Genomic DNA, 22889 nt, shown 5'->3' with positions numbered 1-22889 from the left:
CATAAGGACACGGTAATTTCACAAAAATACTTTTGAAATTATACTAGCCAATTCAATTGGCCTATAATTTTCTATACTAGATATTTTACCTGTTTTATCTTTGAATACTGGCACTCATAACACAGATAACATAGATTCAGGTAACACACCAAACACAGAGCAAGTAACATTAAAATAGTTTGACAAGCATGCTTCAAATGTTCCGCTGTTATTTGATATGGACCACATGATTTACTCAAAGCCAATTTTTTTTTAATCTCAAACCTAACCTCAACAGGTCTAATCATCACACCATCATTATATGGAACATGGTTAACTTCATATTTCTTTCTTGTAACACAGTTAAAGATATCCCCATAATATTTTCTCCACAATTTAACAATATTCTCAGCCCCAGCAACCCCATTAATACTAATTGGCAACGGTACTTTACTATTATTAAGAACCTTCACTTCTTTCCAAAATTCATATACATTATTATGCTGAAGTTTCTTGGCCATTGAATTTGATCTCATGGTCGCCTCATTTATTTTAATAAACCGAACGGCATATTTAAATTTAGCATTGGCCTGTTTCTTTCTCTCATATTCTGGACCAAACCTAGCTTTACCTGTTAATACCCAATTTTTAAATGCTTCTCTAGCCTCCAAATGCAATAATCATTCCATGCAGCCCTTAGATAATAATTGTAGCTACCTTTTTACAGTATGAATATGTTTGGGGTTCTTACAATTAACATCATTACACCTAATGGTATCAGTAGACACACCTATACTACTTAAAATATTCTCAGTTGCTAATTTATATTGCCAAAGCTAATTTGCTGTAAGTTTTACCCAATCTAACTTTCCACTAGGCTCATAATTGCTCAGTTCTGGTAGATTTTCAACATTTAAATGTCATTAAAACAGGTATATGATCTGATATCAGCAAGTCATACAATATCTCAAGTTTTTCTAAACAATCCTGTGCCTCAGCAGTACATATACAGTGGTCCAGCCAGGATCATATGTACTCAGGGGCGCCTTAAGATAACCAGAGGCCCCTGGACTACAGCGTTACAGTAGGCCCCAACTTTCCAAGATAACTTTAAGCTTCCCGACTATTATGTGTCAAATTTAGATGTTTTTTCCCTTGTTGATATGCCAGTTAACATTCACAACACGGTTCTGCGTAAAATGTGAATATGCAAATTAATTATTTGCCAGAAGGTGGCGCTTGTGGAACAGTAACAGGAGTAAACACTACCTTATTACCGTCATTATACGGACGTAATATGAAAAGAAAATGCCATCAAAACTTTCCTGGCCGAAATGTGAGGTTACAGGTATGATTTAAACACCATGAATTACACAAAATATTCATTATTCATCATCAATAGATCAAAACAACACTTGGCAAGTTGGCATGATTGCTAAATGCATTTTTATTTTGAAACGTGCCATGCTCTCGCTTAATTCAATCATAGCTGTTCAAAGTTCAATGATCACATTTAAACAATAGGATGATTCCTATTCTTCCATCACCAGATTTGAGATTGAGACTCTGAAGCAGTATGTTGAAACAGTGACTGAATCTAAAACCTTCAGCTGTCACACAGATTACATCCACGCTAGTCACTGAACTCGCACTGTATGATGTTACAGAAAGTTGTCCGGTCCAGCTCCTTTCACACAGCAGTGTTGTGTTTCTTGTTTATCTGCACGTTAACATAAAGACACTCTCGTGCTGGGCTTTACTAGCGCATGCCGCATACATTGTGTATTCCGCTAGTATATCGGTGGAATACATGGAACATACCAGCTATACAAACTGTGTGGGGCAAACTTAAACTGAACCATTCACTATAAACTATAACCAGGGCAAAGCTGAAAATGAGTGTGAGAGTTTGTTTACAAAATGCTGTTGTCACTGCAGCAAATTCCCATATATTCAAATAATTATTCGAAAAAATATAATTTCCTTGCAGCCAGTGGGCCCCCTTCCCAGTGTAGGCCCCTGGGCTTCAGCCCGTTGAACTGGCTCGATAGCATCAACTTATTATCTTTACAAAACCTGATTAGAGGTTGACCAAACAAGGATTTTTTTATCTGATATAATCAGCATTCATGTCCCCTACTATAAATATACATGTATACTGAACAAAATTGTAAACGCAACACTTTTGTTTTTGCCCCCATTTTTCATGAGCTGAACTCCAAGATCTTAGACTTTTTCTATGTACATTTTAGAGTGGCCGTTTATTGTGGCCAGCCTAAGGCAAATCTGTGCAATAATCATGCTGTCTAATCAGCATCTTGATATGCCACACCTGTGAGGTGGATGGATTATCTTGGCAAAGGAGAAGTCAATAACACAGATTTGTGAACAATATTTGAGAGAAATAGGCCTTTTGTGTACATAGAAAAAGTCTTAGATCTTTGAGTTCAGCTCATGAAAGATGGGGGCAAAAACAAAAGTGTTGTGTTTATAATTTTGTTCAGTGTATGTACACTTGCTTTTATGAAACAACTCAGAAAAGCACGTCTATTTGTATATTCATCTTTATTCTGACAACATAAGTAGTATACACATTCAGAATTATAAAAACTGTCTAGTTATTTTGGAAGTTCACACATCAATACTGCCTTTAACTCGAAAAAGAGCTCAGTCAACCACGGACACAAGGATCAACTCAAAAATGGCTTTTACTTTGTGTCTTCAATAAACTTTCTACAATCATGGTTGGTTTGCAGTGTGTTGATTTCCATTAAATTTGATAACTGATTAAAGCAGTTTTCCAACAGATGATAGTTTGATTGAAGCTAGATGGTGAACTTCAGTAGTTTGCCATTTCAATAGCAAAAAGCTCAGCTTAAGTTCAAATATATTCAGATTAGGTTGATAACCTTTAAGAGAGAAAAAAATACTTAATTATAATCAAACATTTGACATCCTATGCATTAACAGGTCTGCACACTCCTAAGTACACTTAATAGTAGACATATGAACCATATGCATTACATTGCAACATTATCATACACAATATAAGTTGGCAAAATGTCTCTTACGGTTCAAATAACACATAAGATGGTCTTTACACATAAGACACCATTTATCTGAACACAAATCAGTATTAAACTTGTTTAAATAGTTTCATCCTACCAACAGTGTCCCAGGTTGACTAATCACTTATGTGCGTCTGATTTCTAGCGTCCTCACCTAGTCGTGACTCTTTAGTCATGCAATCCTTTCTGTAGAAGAGGCATTGTGCCGCCAGAGACTCATCACGCTGTTAATCTTTTAGAATGAGCGCTTTGATTCACTTTTCTGCCATTCAGTGTTAACTAATTACAAAGCGCACCTGATACACATTCTTCATAGCTTTCTGTAACCTGCTTCCTCTGACATAATCATGACGCAATCAATTCGCCACACAGAAATTTCAGTTTTCTTCACCAGTCAAATCACTTTTGAATGAACAAATTATGTTTCTAATTCCACAAAAACATTCCTATTATGCTCCACTTTAATTCCTATACACTCGTCTACATCTAATCTGATCACACTAATCAATGGTTCATACTTCTTATGCCAGAAGACAGCCACACCCCCTGGTATTCTACCTCACAAAATTCCCATAATTAAATTAGTTGTGGATTCTCCTACCCCTTAAAAATCATTATTAACAGTGTTAAGTTTATCTAAATCTTGCTTGGATAAAAAAAGTATCTTGCACACACACAATATCCACATTCTCCAATAGCTTGTCAACAACACAACACTGCGTTGCGCTTTATCACCAATACCCAAGCACAACCCACGTGAGTTATACAACACTACTTTAAGATTCATACATCATATTCACAACTTCAGTACAGCATGTTCATCAGGTGCACTCACAACACTTGCCTTACTTGATGTTTCTATATCCACTCGATCAACATTTGTCCTGGGTTTGCACACTTCATAAAATCGGCATACAAATACCCCATCAGGACAGAGCTGTGGCTCATACATATCACCCACCTTACCGCATTCAGCAGTTACTTTAAAAGAAATATAACAATTCTGAGTAGTGCCCATTTTTTGACAGATAACTTCACGTTGGAGTTTATCTTTCAGATAATTAGCCAGTGTCTCAGAGTCTAGATCAGGGGAGAATCTTGTGGCAAAGACACTCACCAACTTCGTCTTCACAACTTGTATACTCCCTCCAGCACATGTTCCAAGAATGCCGCTTGGCTTCTTCTTCCCTTTAAATTGGTTTGCACAAGGTTTAGGCTGTACATCACCATTCTCACTAACGTATTTCAAGCGGCGACCCTCCTTTACCACATGGCTCCATGCAGGTGATATTACAAGGTTACTTTTCAGCTCCACATCTGATTTTTCTTCCACAACGTCAACATCCCCGGCCAAAACTCCAGGCATAAGCACAGCACTCTCCAATCCACACCTTGAGGCCTCTTTCCTAACCCGGGCAACAGCCGAACTCTCTCCATCCGAACCATGCCGATCAAAAACCGAGGATGCATGAGGGAACACCTGGGGAATAGGTGCGTCCCTTCTGTCAGGTTCACGTTGTTCAATCGCGCACAATCGTTGATTTACATCCGTCGTAACCATCCGAAGATCCTCACAAATATTCGTCTGTACACTCATGGCTCGTTTCATCATAGAAATATCGGCGCTTAATCGCTCCATCTTATTGATATTCTAGCTTCATGCATTCTTTTTTTAAACACTTGAATGTGGGTAAGTTTCATAAAAAAAAGAAAAGAAAAGAAATAAACAAAATTTTGAACAAAAAGCTGAAAAAAGACTATGAATTGGATTCAGAATGATAATCAAAACGTAGATAGAGTCGATGAACACCCCAAAGCTTGACAGTCATTATTACCTCTTCATTGGTCGACATTACATCAACTTTACACAGTTTTGATGCTGTTTTATGTCTAACGATCATGTTAGATTACATGTGGAAGCATCTGTTGTTTCGGTTTCTTCTTCACTTGCGTTTTTTGAAAATTCTGTACAGAAAATGTGTACTAGCGCCCCCTACCGTATAACAATGAAAACACGGATTCTAGGAACACAAGTATAGCTCAAATATATTTAGACTTTTGATGTAATTTTAAGTATATTTCTGAGAAGTACATAAAGCCCATTTCTGAGAAGTACATAAAAAGTAGACTAAAAGAACACTTTCCCATTTTTTAGTTTAAAAGAAGTATACTAATAGCACACTTGAATAAACTTCTTTTTCGTAAGGGTAATTGGAAACGCCAAATGCAACGCATCTTTAGGGATTTTATAATGAAAGAGTTTTTGTTTTCGATTTGAGTTATTTCATTTTAAAGTAAAAATTCAAAGCTTTCTATAGATATATTTATCAAGTCAGTGAGGCAAGTATTTGCTGAGTTTTGGTTTATCAGAAGTGCTCCTGCTCAAAACCGAAACTGCATCCTGTTTTTTTTTCTTTATTTTATAAAAGCACAAGTTTTGTTGATATTGTGAGTGCACACAAATTAAAGTAGACCATTTACAGTTCTGTATTACTCTTACCATTATAAGCAAAAAATTACTGCGTATTTTTAAATGTTTCCAATGCAAGTGATCACCCTAGTGCCTTTATGTCCTGTAAAGCGCTTCAGCTTCCACTCTCCGCACAAACGATTGGGTATGCCTCTAACAGCGCACATGTATAGTTTAAGTGTTTAAACTAGCCTAACTTTGTGATATGCTTGAGCTGTTTTATATCTATAGATTTTATTTTAGGTAAGCCATGATGATTTGAGAAGGCTAAATTGATCAAATAGGCTATGATCAACTCACTATCTGCCACTGACCACTTGGTCGATACTTTAAAAAGCAAAAACTTACATTTAATGAACAAAAATAGCTCCAAACATTTTTCTAAATTAACTTAATGAAATAATGAAACAAAACATAATCACTTTGCCATTTCATGCAAAACGGAATTATTTTAGTTGCTGAAACAGTGTATAAGCTGTTTTGGCAGAAAGGGGAAAAAAGACAGGCTCGGGTTGGACTCGGGCCGGTAATTCTGATAGGCTGTCGGGATAGGGCCTATAGGCCCGTGTAGGGCTCTAATATCTCTGCCTTTCGTTGATACCATGATACGACATAAATCAGTACAGGGAAGTTATCGTGGTGCCCCACAACACACGGTGCCCTGCGTGACTGTCTGCTACGCCACTGGGTATGTCACCGATATCTGAGTGGGTGAAGGGCTGCTGTTCGCGGAGGAACTGGGAACTTCAGACCACGGCCTCGTGTTTCACTGGTAACTGAAAGATGCCATGACTGACTTCAAAACCTGCCAAAAAACAAACAGTACTGAGATTAGAGAACATATTTTAACATCAAATTAAACTAAACTCAGTATTATAATGAATAAAATCCATTTGTTATTCAAGTCAAAAGGCATTTTCATCATGTGAAATGACCGCTGCTGATGCAGCTGACTGATATCTCATCCTTATGTTGCGTTGCGTAAAATAATATAATTTACAGCACAGTAAAGATTTTATAAATTATATAAAATGTATACAAACCTTTATTTTGCTGAAGAAGTTCACCAAATCGGCAGCGCTTTTATAACGCTGATAACCGCTCTCTCCTGTAGGACGCAAAAAGCCCGCACTGGCGCACTCTGACTTTAACTCAGCAGCTGGGTTGTTTCGTAGGAAACTGGCTCAACCTAGTGGTTGGATAGAAAAAAATAACCCAGAATTAAAAATGTGTGTGTGTGTCGCAACCAGTGTTGGGTGTAATTAGTTACTAAGTAATTAGTTCTTGTAATTTATTACTTTTCACTTGAAAAAGTAAAGTAAGGGATTACTCTTCTTTTTTCTGTAATTTAATTACAGTTCCCTTTCAGTCGGTCACACCAGACATCACTGGGATCTTGCTTAGAGAGACCAATCCACTTTGAGTGTAAACTAAATGAGCCAATGCACATTGGCATGTGGTTATTGTATCTAGCTGCTGCTGATCACAGTGTGAGTATGAGTAGGCAGCAGGTGCAGCACATATTCAGATTTTCACTTCGGAGCCGAGCATCACATGATTTTGCATGCAGTTGTGTAGTAATACCGCCTCCACCCGGCAGGGCGAACTGTGCCTCCCCTCACGGGTCTGTAGGTACTCGTCTGGTCTGTCTGGCGATGTTTTACGGCCTGTATGCTTATATGGACGAAGGTCACCGCGAGTTCTCTGGGTCGTGCGATGTCCACACTTGTGGTCTGGGAGCATCACCTCTGATTGTGTCTGGTCGACATGAGGAACACCGACAAAGTTCGGTTCCCTGTGTCCCAGACCGGCCTTTTTTGCGACACAGTCTAGAACATGACGCAGCAGTTCTCGGCTGCACAGGAGCAGGCTGAGGCGATCTGATGTTGCTGCTGCCTCCCGTCCGCAGCGCCCCAGCCTGCTTGTTGCCGAGGGCGGCCCCCTGCGTCCACCCCCGCTCCTGTACCGCATCCGCAGCAGCCTCAAGCAAGCGTCGCCGTGGAGCTGGGCATAGGCAGGCCACCCCGCCCGATCTTGGACCTGCGTGTCTTGAACCGGGCCCTTCACCGGTTGCTGTTCAAGATGTTGACGCAGGAACGCATCTTTGGGTGCATCCGTCCCCGAGATTGGTTTGCAGCGATCGACCTGAAGGACACGTACTTTCATGTGTCGATCCATCCGCATCACAGACCCTTGCTTCGGTTTGCATTCGAAGGACGAGCATATCAGTACGAGGTCCTTCCCTCCGGGCTGTCCCTGTCGCCCCGTGTCTTCACGTAAGTTACGGAGGCAGTCCTTGTTCCCCTGAGAGAACAGGGCATTCACATTCTTAACAACCTCGATGACTGGCTCATACTAGCTCAGTCTCAGGATCAATTGTGTGCACACAGGGTCTTGGTGCTTTTGCACCTCAGCCGGTTGGGCCTTTGGGTCAACTGGGAAAAGAGCAAACTCTCCTTGGCGCAGAGGATCTCTTTTCTCGGTATGGAGTTGGATTCGGTTGAGCACGCCTCATGCAAGGACGTGCTCAGTCGGTGTTGAACTGCCTGAATATGTTCAAGTGCAGAACGGCGGTCCCACTGAAACAGTTTCAGAGGCTTCTGGGGCATATGGCAGCTGCAGTGGTAGTCACGCTGCTGGGGCTGCTTTATATGAGACCACTTTAACACTGGCTCCATGGCTGAGTCCTGAGGTGGGCGTGGCTATGCGGCACTCACCGGGTCCGAGTCACACCGGCCTGCCGCCAAACCTTCACCCCGTGGTCAGACCCTTTGTTTCTCCGGACAGGAGTGCCCCAGGAACAGGTCTCCAGACATGCTATGGTTTACATGGATGCCTCCCCCACCGGCTGGGGGGCCACGTTCGACGGGCTTGCAGTGTCGGGGGTTTGGACGGGCCCCCAATTACACTGGCACTTTAATTGCCTAAATTTGCTGGCAGTACGAGTGGCCTTGAGCCGTCTCAAGAGGCGTTTACGAGGCAAACGCGTGCTGGTCCGCACGGACAACACTGCAACCATTGTGTACATCAACCGACAAGGTGGTCTACGCTGGATGGGACGTGGAGGTTCTAAGTGACCTACCCCAAGAGGTAGTTGATACCATCACTTCACCGAGAGCACCGTCTATGAGACACGCTTACGCCTTGAAGTGGTACCTGTTCGTCGAATGGTGCTCTTCTCACCGAGAAGACCCCTGGAAATGTCCGATCAGATTCATGCTGTCCTTTTTGCAGCAAGGGTTGGAGCGAAGGCTGTCTCCCTCCACCCTTAAAGTCTATGTGGCTGCGGTTGCTGCCAACCACGACCCCATGGAAGGGAAGTCAGTGGGGAAGCATGGCCTGATCATCAGGTTCCTTAGGGGGGCGAGAAGGCTAAATCCTCCACGGGCCCCCTCTATACCCTCTTGGGACCTGTCTCTAGTGCTCAGAACACTACCACAGGGCCCATTTGAGCCTTTGCAGACAGTCGAGCTGAAGTTTCTATTAATGAAAACTCTGCTCCTGCTTGCATTGGCCTCCATCAAGAGGGTAGGAGACCTGCACGCATTTTCGGTTGATGATTCGTGCCTAGAGTTTGGGCTGGCTGACTCCCAGGTAATTCTGAGACCCCGCCCCGGCTATTTTCCCAAGGTTCCCACTACTCCCTTCAAAGATCAGGTGGTGAGCCTGCAAGCGCTGCCCCAGGAGGAGGCAGACCTAGCCCTAGCTTTGCTTTGTCCCGTCCGAGCATTGAGATGCTACGTAGACAGGACGCAAAGCTTCAGGACCTCAGACCAACTCTGTGTCTGTCACGGAGGCCGGCAGAAGCCGTCTCTAAGCAGAGTGTGACATCGTGAGGGTATGTAACATGTAAGCTAAAGAAACCATACCACAATGTCTTGTTTAAGAAAACTTTATTTATTGGTTTTTCTTCACTTGTTTCAGTCACATGGAAGGTGCACATTCCAGTGTGATTGATGTTTATTGGTGTGGGGTCTTGGTCTTTGTAAATAGGAAAAGGTACATGGAGATTAGCCAAATAATGTTTGCTGGATAATGATGATTCTCTTTGTCTTACCTTTCCCTTTGGAGCTTCCTAGTGGGAGGGGCCGGCCCGCAAACAGGAAGCCATATTTATTCCATCCATGGGCGGGGAGGAGCTTACTCACTGAGAGTGTGGAGAATGTTATTTGAATGTTATTTGGGATGCATGTCTTTTAAAATGCACATTGGGTTCCATGATGGAAAATAGTGTTTATTAAAGAAGATGCTAATGTCAATGTTTGTATGATGATGTTGAAGATCATGGACATTTTTCAAGTGAAGTTTGGGCTAATTAGATCATAATTGAAATAGAATTATCATTGGACTGTTTGAATTTGAGGGGAGGAGCCTCTCTTATAAAAGTCTAATTGTTTGGTAAAGAAAGGGGAGTGAGGGACAAAACTGAATGTTAGTTGGATTAGTGGCCAATGCGCTCTTTATGTGAAGGGCCAATCTCCTGTGTAAATTTTCTTTTGGTTTTTGCTTTATTTGTATTTTTTGTTTGTTTGGAAACACGTTGGATGAATTCTGTTCCAATGCTTGATGCATGCCTGAAATGACAATTAAAGCAACCTCATGAGACTTCAGAGCTTTTGCTGGTTTTTGCCACCTACTTTGCCACTGCCAAGAACATCCGCACTACAAATGGTGGCAGCGGTGGGATTGACGTCTCTGTGGGCTAACCATGGGCGGTAGACAAGGACAACTGGAAGTAGCAGGATGGCTGCCAAAGCGCATGCTGTTTCTCAGCGAGTTACCAGGGCTCACCCAGTGTTGTTTTTAGAGGAAGAGGATACGGTGGATGCTGACAATGTGGTAAATGCTGAAGAAATGGATTTGGGCGTTGCTGCATGTGAGGAAGCTATTTTAGACTCTTTCTCTCGGGCGGTAAATGTTCAAGAAGTGGATACTGAACCTGTGGTACGACCCAAAACTGTGAAAGTTAGTACCCCTCGAGATAAAGCAGACCACATGATGCTGGAACAAAACTTTTTAAATGAAATGAGACAATTTATGCAGCAACAGCAAAGGAATGAGAAAATTTTGTTTGAAGAGCTGCATAACTTAAAGGCCACCATTCTCCCAAAGCCCCGGAGTGAATGGGGATTTGAGGAACAAGCAAGTCAATACACCCATCATCATTCCTTGCCTTTACCGAGGACTTATTTACAACCGGTGGGTGGGGTTACATCACCTGCGCCACCTGCATCTCCAGCTCACCCAGTGGATAGTCTACAAGCAACGAGTCAAGTGCAGAGTCTCCCGTTTCGGCGATATCATGAACCACGAATTCCTGATTTCGTAGAGGGAGAAGATGTGGAGAGTTTTTCCGTTCGTTTTGAACGTATGGCCAGAACGTGGGGCTGGCCAACGGGTGAGTGGGCCGCTCGAGTGGTGACCTTGCTGACGGGCAAGGCCTTGGAGGCATATGCTGGGATGGATGAGCAGAGAGCTGGTGACTGCGAGGACATCAAGGCGGCAGTTCTGGCCAAGTATAATGTGACGGAGGAGACTTATCGCCTACGGTTCAGAGGCCTCATAGTACCATCTGGGGAGACGGTGAGAGAGTCCTACAATCGTATTAAAGGCCTGTATAAGAGGTGGATGCGACCGGAGACAAAGACCAAAGATCAAATAGGGGAGACCATCATTCTGGAACAATACCTGCGGATGCTTCTCCCAGATGTGAGGGTTTGGGTCAAAGAAAATCAACCTCAGACCGGTGAGGAAGTGGCGAGATTGGCAGAGAGGTACGTGGCTGCACATCGGAAACCACCCAGGACTAATAAGGGTACTGTGGGTAAGGGTAAAATGGAGGAGTCCAGTGATAGCACAGCAGGGCTAGTGGGGAAAAAGCCTCCTGTTGCTGCAGGGCCCTTGATCTGTTTTTATTGCCAGCAACCTGGGCATAAGGCCTCTTTTTGCCCCCTGAGAAAACCCAAGGTAACCAATATGTGCTATGTACCCAGAGATGAATTGTCATGTGAATTGTCAACCCACAGGGGAAAACATAGACATGTTATACCCGTAACAGTAAATGGTCAACCGGCCCATGCACTTGTAGACACAGGAAGTACCCAAACATTGGTGAAGTCTCATTTGTTGAGTGGTGTAATGTTGAATTATGGGGAAACGGTATGTTTGGGATGTGTTCATGGGGAAGAAAAGATTTACCCAACTGTTGATGTAACTATAGTTGTGGATAACCAAGCTTATTTACTGCGGGTGGGGGTGGTTGACAAACTAGCCTATGATGTGGTGCTAGGAGAAGATTTCCCGTTTTTAATTGAACTTGTCAATGCAATTCCCAAAACTTGTGCAGTGGTTACCCGATCACAGAGCAAAGGTTTGCAGCCCCTCCCTAATGCTCATGCAGAATTGTTTGATTCTGGTGGGAAGGTTAAGAAAAGCAAAAGTGTACGAAGACAAGAAAAACATAGGGGTAAAGATAAGGCCCAGGATAACATACTAAATTTCCCTGGTCCTGAGTCAGATTTAATCGAATCTCACTGGCGGGTCCCTGGCAATGTTGGGGAATTGCAAAGTTCAGACGTTACTTTACAACCTCTGATTAAAAAAATGTGTGAGGCTGATGGTAAAGCTGTGGGAGTACCATGATTAGGTGGGGATCGATACATTCTAAAAGACAATCTTTTGTACCTGGCAGACACATAAAATCACAGATTGGTTGTTCCCAGTAAACTCCATGGGATGATCCTGCATTTGGGTCATACTATACCTTGGTCAGGGCACTTAGGTCAGCAGAAAACTTATGAGCGAATCAGCCAACGATTCTATTGGCCTAAATTGTATCAGGATGTACACAAGTATTGTAGGACCTGTTCTGAATGCCAGATGGTAGCTTCTGTTCGCAAAGCAGACAGAACTTACCTACAGCCTTTACCTATTATTGGTACCCCTTTTGATCACATAGGCATGGACATAATTGGGCCCTTAGTAAAGAGTAGTTCAGGTAATCAGTTTGCTTTGGTAATCTGTGATTATGCTACTAGGTACCCAGAAGTGTACCCTCTGCGATCAATACAGGTTAAAAACATAGTGAAGTGCTTGACTGATTTAATTTCGAGGGTGGGAGTACCTTTTGAAATTATCACTGATCAGGGAACTAATTTTATGGCCAAATTGATGAAGTTACTATATAAGCAACTGGGGATAAAGGGTATCAGGACAACACCATTTCACCCTCAAACTGATGGTTTAGTAGAACGTTTTAATGGTACCCTGAAAAACATGCTGAAAAAATTTGTGGATGAAACTGGTAGAGATTGGGATAAATGGATCCCTTTCCTTTTGTTTGCATACCGAGAAGTTCCCCAATGTTCAACTGGATTTTCTCCTTTTGAGTTGTTATATGGCAGACAAGTTCGAGGCCCCCTGGACATGCTCAAAGAGGGATGGACGGCAGAGGAACCAGCCCAGTGCAGTGTTGCAAAAGAATCACAAGGTATGGTATGACAAACATGCCAGAGAAAGAGACTTACAACCCGGGCAAAAAGTACTTGTACTGTTACCTTCAGGTACTTGCAAACTGCTAGCCAAGTGGCAAGGTCCCTACGTTGTTAATCGAAAATTGGGCCCTGTAACGTATGAGATTTTGTGTCCTGAAAGGAAACGTCCTAAACAGATCCTACATGTCAATTTGCTGAGGGAGTTCAAAGACAGGATGCCTGAATCCAAGGATCAAGAGACGATGATGGTGCAGGCTGTTGATGATGAAGTAGATGAGGTGGAAATGGAACCAGTTCGACCATTAGAGGAAGCTCCAGGCCTCTATTCACATCTGAGTAATCATCAACAACAACAGCTAGTGAAGGTACGGCAGTCTTTCCCATTGCTATTCCAAGAAAAACCAGGGCTGACTAAAGTTATCACCCATAGTATCCACTTGAAAGATCCTACCCCAATCCGACAGAAACCTTATAGAGTCCCTGAAAAGATGGTAGAGAAACTGAAGACTGAGGTTAAGATGATGTTGGAGATGGCAATAGTAGAGCCCTCCCAGAGTGAATGGTCAAGTCCCATACTTCTGGTTCCTAAGAAGGACGGTGGAGTGAGGTTCTGTACAGATTTTTGGAAGCTTAATAGTGTATCCTGTTTTGATTCATATCCAATGCCCCACATAGATGAACTAATTGAAAGATTGGGTTAAGCACATTATATGACTACCCTCGACTTATGTAAAGGGTATTGGCAAGTACCACTCGAACCCTTCTGCAGGCCATACACTGCTTTCCATACCCCTACTGGGTTGTATCAGTACACTGTAATGCATTTTGGGTTACATGGAGCCCCAGCAACCTTTCAGAGACTTATGGATGGAGTTCTTGCTGGGTGTGATCAATATGCGGCAGCATATTTGGATGATGTGGTGATATATAGTCGGACATGGCAGGAACATCTAGATCATCTTTGTGATGTCTTACGAAGGCTTCAAAAAGCTGGACTCACTATTAATACCACTAAATGCTCATGGGCCCAAACCGAAGTGAAGTATTTGGGCTACCTCCTTGGCCATGGTAAAATTAAACCACAGGTGGAAAAGCTTAAAGCCATTCAAAATATTCCAAGGCCACAAACCAAAAAACAAGTGAGATCATTTTTGGGTTTAATTGGGTGGTATCGTAGATTTATTCCACATTATTCATCTTTAGCTACTCCATTAACTGAACTGACTAAAAAGAGTCCTTCCAAGTATCACTGGACAAGAGAGTGTGAAGGAGCTTTTGTAGTACTTAAAGATCTGATATGTCAAGAACCAATTCTGCAGAGTCCTGATTTCTCGAAGAGATTTCTTGTGCAGGTGGATGCCTCAGATGTTGGACTAGGAGCAGTTTTGGCACAAGGAGAGTCTGGGGGCGAGCAACCAGTATTGTACCTGAGCAGAAAACTCTTTGAGAGAGAGGGAAGGTATTCAACTGTGGAAAAAGAAGGCCTTGCCATTAAATGGGTGGTGGATTATCTAAGATACTATCTACTTGGAAGGAAATTCACCTTGCAAAACGGACCATCGAGCATTGAAGTGGATGCAATCAATGCAGAATAATAATTCTAGAATACTGCGCTGGTGCCTGGCTCTGCAACCATATAAGTTCACCACTGAGCATTGTCCAGGTAAGAAAAATCTTATTGCCGATTACCCATCTCGTTTACCTGACTAATACCATCCAGAGGGGGTAACAGGGAGAAATGTGACATCGTGAGGGTATGTAACATGTAAGCTAAAGAAACCTTACCACAATGTCTTGTTTAAGAAAACTTTATTTATTGGTTTTTCTTCACTTGTTTCAGTCACATGGAAGGTGCACATTCCAGTGTGATTGATGTTTATTGTTGTGGGGTCTTGGTCTTTGTAAATAGGAAAAGGTACATGGAAATTAGCCAAATAGTGTTTGTTGGATAATGATGATTCTCTTTGTCTTACCTTTCCCTTTGGAGCTTCCTAGTGGGAGGGGCCGGCCCGCAAACAGGAAGCCATATTTATTCCATCCATGGGCGGGGAGGAGCTTACTCACTGAGAATGTTATTTGAATGGTATTTGGGATGCATGTCTTTTAAAATGCACATTGGGTTCCATGATGGAAAATAGTGTTTATTAAAGAAGATGCTAATGTCAATGTTTGTATGATGATGTTGAAGATCATGGACATTTTTCAAGTGAAGTTTGGGCTAATTAGATCATAATTGAAATAGAATTATCATTGGACTGTTTGAATTTGAGGGGAGGAGCCTCTCTTATAAAAGTCTAATTGTTTGGTAAAGAAAGGGGAGTGAGGGACAAAACTGAATGTTAGTTGGATTAGTGGCCAATGAGCTCTTTATGTGAAGGGCCAGTCTCCTGTGTAAGTTTTCTTTTGGTTTTTGTTTTATTTGTATTTTTTGTTTGTTTGGAAACACGTTGGATGAATTCTGTTCCAATGCTTGATCAACCTCATGAGACTTCAGAGTTTTTGCTGGTTTTTGCCGCTGCCAAGAACGTCCGCACTACACAGAGGATGACCCACTGGATAGTGGGTGCCCTCACCCTGGCTTTTCAGGCACGGTGTGCCCTGCCCATTCAGGTTGCGAGCTCACTCTACTAGAAGTGTTACATCCTCCTGGGGGCTGGCTCGTGGTGCCTCGCTAGCAGATATTTGTAGAGCTGCAGCTGGGCGATCCCCAACACATTTGCTAGATTCTATAGCCTTTGTGTGGAGCTGGTATCCTCCTGTGTTCTCACCTCAAACGGTTAGAAGCAGTGATAGGCACTCCAGAGAGTCCATATAATAGCCCCTGTCGAGCTCCTCCATCCACTCGGCAGCCAGACGTGGCGGAGCATCCGGCGCCAAGCCCTCACTCAATGAATCCGTGAGAACCGGTAGAGGGCTGGGTTCCATATGTAGAGACCTAAGTGGATCCCATATGTGTAAAGTCCATGGTATAACCTCAGAGCCCGTCTTTCCCCGGCAAACTTCCTGCTATTTTCCAAGAGGGTTAAAATCACCTCTAATCTTCCATATGCTCCTAGATGGTTGTTCATATGTGTAAGAAGGGCCAGTCTCCTGTGTAAGTTTTCTTTTGGTTTTTGTTTTATTTGTATTTTTTGTTTGTTTGGAAACACGTTGGATGAATTCTGTTCCAATGCTTGATCAACCTCATGAGACTTCAGAGTTTTTGCTGGTTTTTGCCGCTGCCAAGAACGTCCGCACTACACAGAGGATGACCCACTGGATAGTGGGTGCCCTCACCCTGGCTTTTCAGGCACGGTGTGCCCTGCCCATTCAGGTTGCGAGCTCACTCTACTAGAAGTGTTACATCCTCCTGGGGGCTGGCTCGTGGTGCCTCGCTAGCAGATATTTGTAGAGCTGCAGCTGGGCGATCCCCAACACATTTGCTAGATTCTATAGCCTTTGTGTGGAGCTGGTATCCTCCTGTGTTCTCACCTCAAACGGTTAGAAGCACTGAGAGGCCCCGGCTTCGGTTCGGCTTGCTAAAACCACTCCAGAGAGTCCATATAGTAGACCCTGTCGAGCTCCTCCATCCACTCGGCAGCCAGACGTGGCGGAGCATCCGGCGCCAAGCCCTCACTCAATGAATCCGTGAGAACCGGTAGAGGGCTGGGTTCCATATGTAGAGACCTAAGTGGATCCCATATGTGTAAAGTCCATGGTATAACCTCAGAGCCCGTCTTTCCCCGGCAAACTTCCTGCTATTTTCCAAGAGGGTTAAAATCACCTCTAATCTTCCATATGCTCCTAGATGGTTGTTCATATGTGTAAGGGCTTCCGACACCTCCTTTGGGAAAGATGGGCTTCCGCAACGTTTCGGTTCCAAGTGGAACGGGCACGTTTACCCAGTGTTATCCAGACTTACTGAGTGGGTAGTGCCATAGCAGCTGTAACTGGTCTTCTTGTGGTAACCCCCGGCCTACGCCAAAAAGGAGGCGCAGGAGGCTTCCACAAGACACTGGAAGGGGCAGTATCCGTGTCACTTTGGTAGGGATCCCAATTCGTCAGACATCCGACGTGACGTCGGGAGTGACCAACTGAAAGGGAATGTTTCGGTTACGTATGTAACCCTTGTTCCCTGAAGGAGGGAACAGAGACGTCCCGTCCCGTCACCACGGCTGCTTTACCACCGCTGAGAGACCGGGTCACCAGCTCGGCTCCGAAGCGAAGACCTGAATATGCACTGCACCTGCTGTCTACTTATACTCACGCTGTGATCAGCACCAGCTGGATGCAATAATCGCATGCCAATGTGCATTGGCTCGTTTAATTTACACTTGAAGTGGATTGGTCTCTCTAAGCGAGATCCCAATTTGTCGGTCATCCGACATGACGTCTCCGTTCCCTCCTTCAGGGAACGAGGGTTACATACGTAACCGAGACATTACTTCTTATGTAATTTAATTTAATACTGTGTATAGACAGTAGAACATTTATAAACAATACAATAGTGGATTTAACATCAAAATTTAGAGTCTACCTTTAAAATGCATGCTTTTTATGTACCCTTCTGACTTTAAATACTTTGGTGAGTTAATAAGAACATTGGTAACACTTTAGTGTCTGATTCTCTCTATTAACTAGTTGGTTATTAGGCTAAATGTTACTGGAATATTGGCTGTTTATTATTAATTAAAAAAACATATATTAATGTCTTATTCTGCAAGACTTTAATCTAAATCCTTAATCCTACCCAATTCTTAAACTTAACAACTACTTTAGTAAGCATTAATAAGCAGTATATTGAGGCAAAAGTTATAGTTAATAGTTAATAGTGAGAATTGGACTCTAATTTAAAGTGTGACCAGAATAATTTATGAAGTTATCTATTATTTATTTGAAAGAATTAAAATAACCGTTTCATGTCTATCATTAACTTGTCGAGGTTGATATAGGATTTAGAAAGTAATTAGTAATACATAATTAATACATTTTTGGGAGAGTAATTTGTTCAGTAATCTAATTACACTGTTGAAGATGTAATTAGTAACTAGTAATTAATTACTTTAATAACTTACCCAACACTAGTTGCAATGCCAATCAGCTAATCAACTCAAAACACCTGCAAAGGTTTCCTGAGCCTTCAAAATGGTCTCTCAGTTTGGTTCACTAGGCTACACAATCATGGGGAAGACTGTTGATCTGACAGTTGTTGACTTTCATGAGTTCTAATCATCAAAAAAAAAACTTTTTAAATGTTTTACTTTACATGTAATGAATCTAGGATATATGAGCGTTTCACTCTTTGAAATAAGTTACAAAAAAAAAATACTTTTTCACGATATTCACATTTTTTGAGATGCACCTGTGTGTGTGTGTGTGTGTGTGTGTGTGTGTATATATATATATATATACTGTATATATATATATATAAACACACACACACAGTATGGGAAATTTTTTTATTTGCTAAAGTTAAAGAAACACTCTACTACTCTACTTAGGGTTTAGGGCAAAACCTTACTAGAATTTTTGAGTACTATCAATCCAGCGCTATCGTGCATTTATACAGAGCTCTAGTATTTGTATTATTACTGCATCTTTTGGTAGAATGGTTTTAGCTAGGAAGCATCTGCATTGGCAAAATGAGCCATGTTTCATAATAAGCTCCTTTAAATAGCCTACTGGCCCAGTCAGGAAGCCTGGCTGTACACTCAAGCATGGTGATAACTTCAGACAGCTGAGTCCAGCTTTACACTGTTGTTATTCCTGATACATTTGCATGCGGAGGTGGAGACCACCAAATACGGTTTAGGAAGGAAATGCTAAAAATAGCCAGTCAGGCAGGAAACTCAGTCAAGATCTCCAAGACCAGGAATTTAATACACAAAACATCAAAAGGTAGGTAACTTAACATGGCTTGAAAGTGAGTTTGTTTCATTTGTAAGCTTTCTGGGCTTGAGTGGTAAGTGTTTGAAAGAAAACTAATTTAACAAAGGTGGTTTTTACATGTCAGTCTGTGATCTCTGCTGGCAAATGGTTGAGAGGCTCCACTAGATTTTGGTAACTGTAGAGTTGTGCTCAGAGAGTATGTTGTAATGCTCAGAGTTGTTTACCTTACCAGCAAGTTGATTATTCGAGGTGTATGCTGCTCACTGTATTTTTAGCTTGTTGGAATCAAATATTTTTAATTTTGCCTTACATAAGAAATGCTGTTATATTCTACAAGCAAATGAGACCTAAGAGGAGAAACAAATCATAAAATTATTAAATTAAACTGCCATATGGCCAAGGCAGTGCATTACATTTGTACTTTAATACAAATACATATTTCACTCTTGAAAATACAGTAATTTTCTTGTTGTTGGTTAACACACTCACTGAATGTCTTTGGTATAACATTTATTTTTACCTCACGACATCACACATAAGTAGTACAGCTGTTATTTCAGACTCCAATAAGACATCAGCTCCAGTTATAGGTCTGTGATCTCATGCGTAATATAAGCTGGACATCTTTGTACAGAGCCAGACTAGGAAGTGTAGTGAACCTCTTTGAGTGACTGCTTGGGAATAGGTTTGGCGATATGCAAACCACTTTTACATAATTACAAAACTGTCTTGTTATAGAAAATGCGTCTAACAGCTAAAACACAGCATGCTAATTAAAGTACCAAAGCTAAAGATATATATTATATATGTCGGGGTGTTGGAGGTTAGTCGATTAACTGACCATTGTTCCCCATCCCTAGAATGGCCAGTAATCCCTACCCCCATTCTCTAAATAAGTCTAGGTCAGACAACCAGCTGTGGAAGCAGTCACCACTCACCCTATCTCTCTCTGACTGATGAGTGTTGGCCTGGCATTATATTTTTTACTCTTTCTAAATGAGATTCTGATAAACATAGGCTTTTTCCTGAAGAATTAGGGGCTGAGTGACAAGGAAATCCAAGGTCAAGCATCCACCATCAAAAGGTCAACTCATGAGAGTCCCTACTATTGCTGATCAGATGAGATGAGTGAGAAGCATCGGATAGGTGTGTGTCTATATGTGTGTGTGTCAGGGAGATGTCAGCCATAAAAGCAGGGAGATAAAACACATCATTAGAGTGTGCCGGGCTCTAATGCTGTAAATATGGTGGCCACATAGGGAATTCTGACATGTTATTTGCTGTTTCAGACAAGTTGGTTTGGTGGTAATGGCCTGTGTAAGGAGATGTGTGTTTATGAGTGCCTGCACGTAGTATGGATGTGCTGTTAAAATGACAAATAAATGCATACTCTGAAAGCGCTCCACAAGACGTGTGATTATATTACTGGATGCTCGATATTGAATGGGAGAATGCATGTTTTAAACAGCTTATTGTACAGGTAAGTTAACCGCTGTTCTAATCTAATGTGCTGCTGCACTGTACCGCCCACACAGGCACGTTTCCATTACAGATTTGTGCAAAACTTTGGCGCTATTTTAGAAATGTCGATAAAAAAGTATTGCGAAATGACGGCGTTTCCATTAACCAATGTTATGCGACTAAAACGTAACCTTTTGCCTCTCGCGATAAGTCATGGCAACGGATTTTGGTGGGATTTTGGCTATATTTATTCAAAGGAGGCGTATGCGTGAATCTTCACAGAAGCAGCAGAGAGCCGCTTCAGAAATGAGAGTGGCTGTAATCAGCTTCAGTGGCACCGTAGACGTGTGCAGTGTAAATTGTCTAAGCATTAATGGTAGGGAAAGCCCCTTATACTGGAGAGCGGCCATGTATGAAGTGTATGAAGAGGTTATAGTACATTGAAACATGATCATATGACCTTTTACATACGCCATGTGAGCTGTAAATGCGAAAAAAAAAGAAGTTTCCATTGCAGTTTTGCAAATTATTCCTTTTTCGCATTGCCTGATAAACCACCTCATGCGAGCCTAAAAACTTTTTTGCGATATATGGGCATTTTTGTGAAATTGAAGTGTTTCCACTAGGCGTATTTTCAATTCGCAATTTCAATTTGCGCAATTTGAAGGGTAATGGAAACGCACCTATAGGCTACAGACAGTAGCTCGTACATGACGCGCAGATCGCGAGTGCACAGAATCATTCAGTGCAGATATGTATTGTCAACACTGTTCTGTGATTTCTCAATGAAATAGCTTAGAAACTGAAAAGTTTAAGCATATATTTATTAATAATTAAATTCCACAGCTTCACTACTTGTAGAGAGACGCTGCCATGTAGAATTAATTCACACACACAATCGCTTTCACTAATGCATTCATATGCATGCAATCTTTACTGTGCTACTTTATCTGTATCTGATTTAGAACGAGCAGAAATCTGTGAGAAATATAATGACCTAAATACAAAAGAACTGATAAAAATTAGCTGTTATAAGAGCAATAGCCAAGTGGGCAGCGCTGTGTCATATGCCATAGCTGTGCACAAGGTGTTTGTCACAGCTCCAGACTTATTTGTTCATTAATGTTTGTTCATTAATGACGTCATCAGCAACTAGTCGATTTCGACTTAACTTTCATGACATAAAAGTCGACTTTAAAAAATCATAAGTCGTTCAACCCCTAACCACAATTCACAATACAATTCCATTTCACGTCGCCAAATAATTTCAGTCATTTTAAAGGTTCTTACAGACTATTACAACAAAAGAACCAAAACCCACCAAGCCAATTAATAATAATAATAGTAATAAAACAATATGATTAAAATGGCAAACTATTCCTCTTTTCCCCCAATAAATATGTTTTACTATCGAATAGAATATATAGTATATAGAATAGATAGTATAGCTAGCTTGCTCTATTCTTTTTCTATTCCATCTTTATTTATTATATGATTTAAAAAAAAACTTGCTACATGTACTGCATTAAGCTAACTGAGACTTGTTATAGCACTTGCATATCATTGCTCTTTTGTTGATTTTGATTGCTTCCATTGTCCTTATTTGTAAGTCGCTTTGGATAAAAGCGTATGCTAAATGTCTAAATGTAAATAGAAAGCATGCTTTCCTTCTCCCATTCTCTCTCTCATACAAACACATACACAGAAACGTACACATGCATACAACTCACACACACAAACATACTTGTCAGCGCTGCCCCACGATTGTATCAAAAACAGTTTTGCAGCTGAAAAGCTACTTTTGTCGTTTCTCAGTAGCGATATGGTAATATCACAGTTCTTGAAGCAGTTAAATTTAAGGCTACACTAGGCACTTTTGCCTTGTACTGTGCACAAACACAATTGTCCAACCCACTCCCTCGCTGACCTGCACTCAGATTGCACTTTAATCAGGCTAAAAATCTCCAAAAAGAAAATGGGAATAAAAACGCTCTTGCTCAGCATAATGGAGTCCATCGTAATGATCACTTTTGTGGCTTATTATTTTGAGTCGTTTAGGGCATGGTGACATACGGTCCTCTCACATGCATAAAGGCCAATTCACACAGCATAAACAAATGGCAACAAACACCAACAAACAAGTTGGTTCAAGTTGGCTGTTGGATATAGAATTTTATGAAAAATAACTGTCATGTTCACACTGCCCAACAAACACCAACAAACTTCGAGTCAAAGAGAGTCAAGTAGCACCGTGTCTACACCGGACGCGACAGTTGTCGCATCGCACTGCATCCAGTGTAGACAGCGTCACTGATTATAATCAATAGAATCTCATCGTATTTTGTTGCGGCGCATTGCTCATGTTCGGTGTAGATGGTGTAAGTCTGACTGGGGAAGAAATGGATGATCCTGTAACCACAATCAAAATTGCACTGTTATTAATGTCTTTGCGTGTCATTTTTCACCTGAAAGACAGCGAATAAAATGAAAGAGGCCATAGTTGAAGCTCACTTTAAGTGAAATATGTGCATCGTCATGGCAACGGTTCAC

General features: G+C 41.7%; 1 protein-coding gene across 1 annotated transcript in view; it reads left to right on the top strand.

Moving 5' to 3' along the window:
- Positions 1–18826: 18826 nt before the first annotated feature.
- The window catches only part of LOC107564508 (delta-sarcoglycan-like), a 427344-nt gene continuing 423281 nt past the window's right edge, over positions 18827–22889 (top strand). Inside the window, exon 1 of the mRNA XM_016249600.1 lies at positions 18827–18887. The gene's annotated coding sequence lies outside the window, so the exon portion shown is untranslated. The remainder of the gene's footprint in view (positions 18888–22889) is intronic.

The sequence above is a fragment of the Sinocyclocheilus grahami genome, unplaced genomic scaffold (genome assembly GCF_001515645.1).
Source record: "Sinocyclocheilus grahami isolate Dianchi unplaced genomic scaffold, SAMN03320097.WGS_v1.1 scaffold942.1, whole genome shotgun sequence".
Lineage (NCBI taxonomy): Eukaryota > Metazoa > Chordata > Actinopteri > Cypriniformes > Cyprinidae > Sinocyclocheilus > Sinocyclocheilus grahami.
This window is presented reverse-complemented; position numbering and strand designations above follow the sequence as displayed.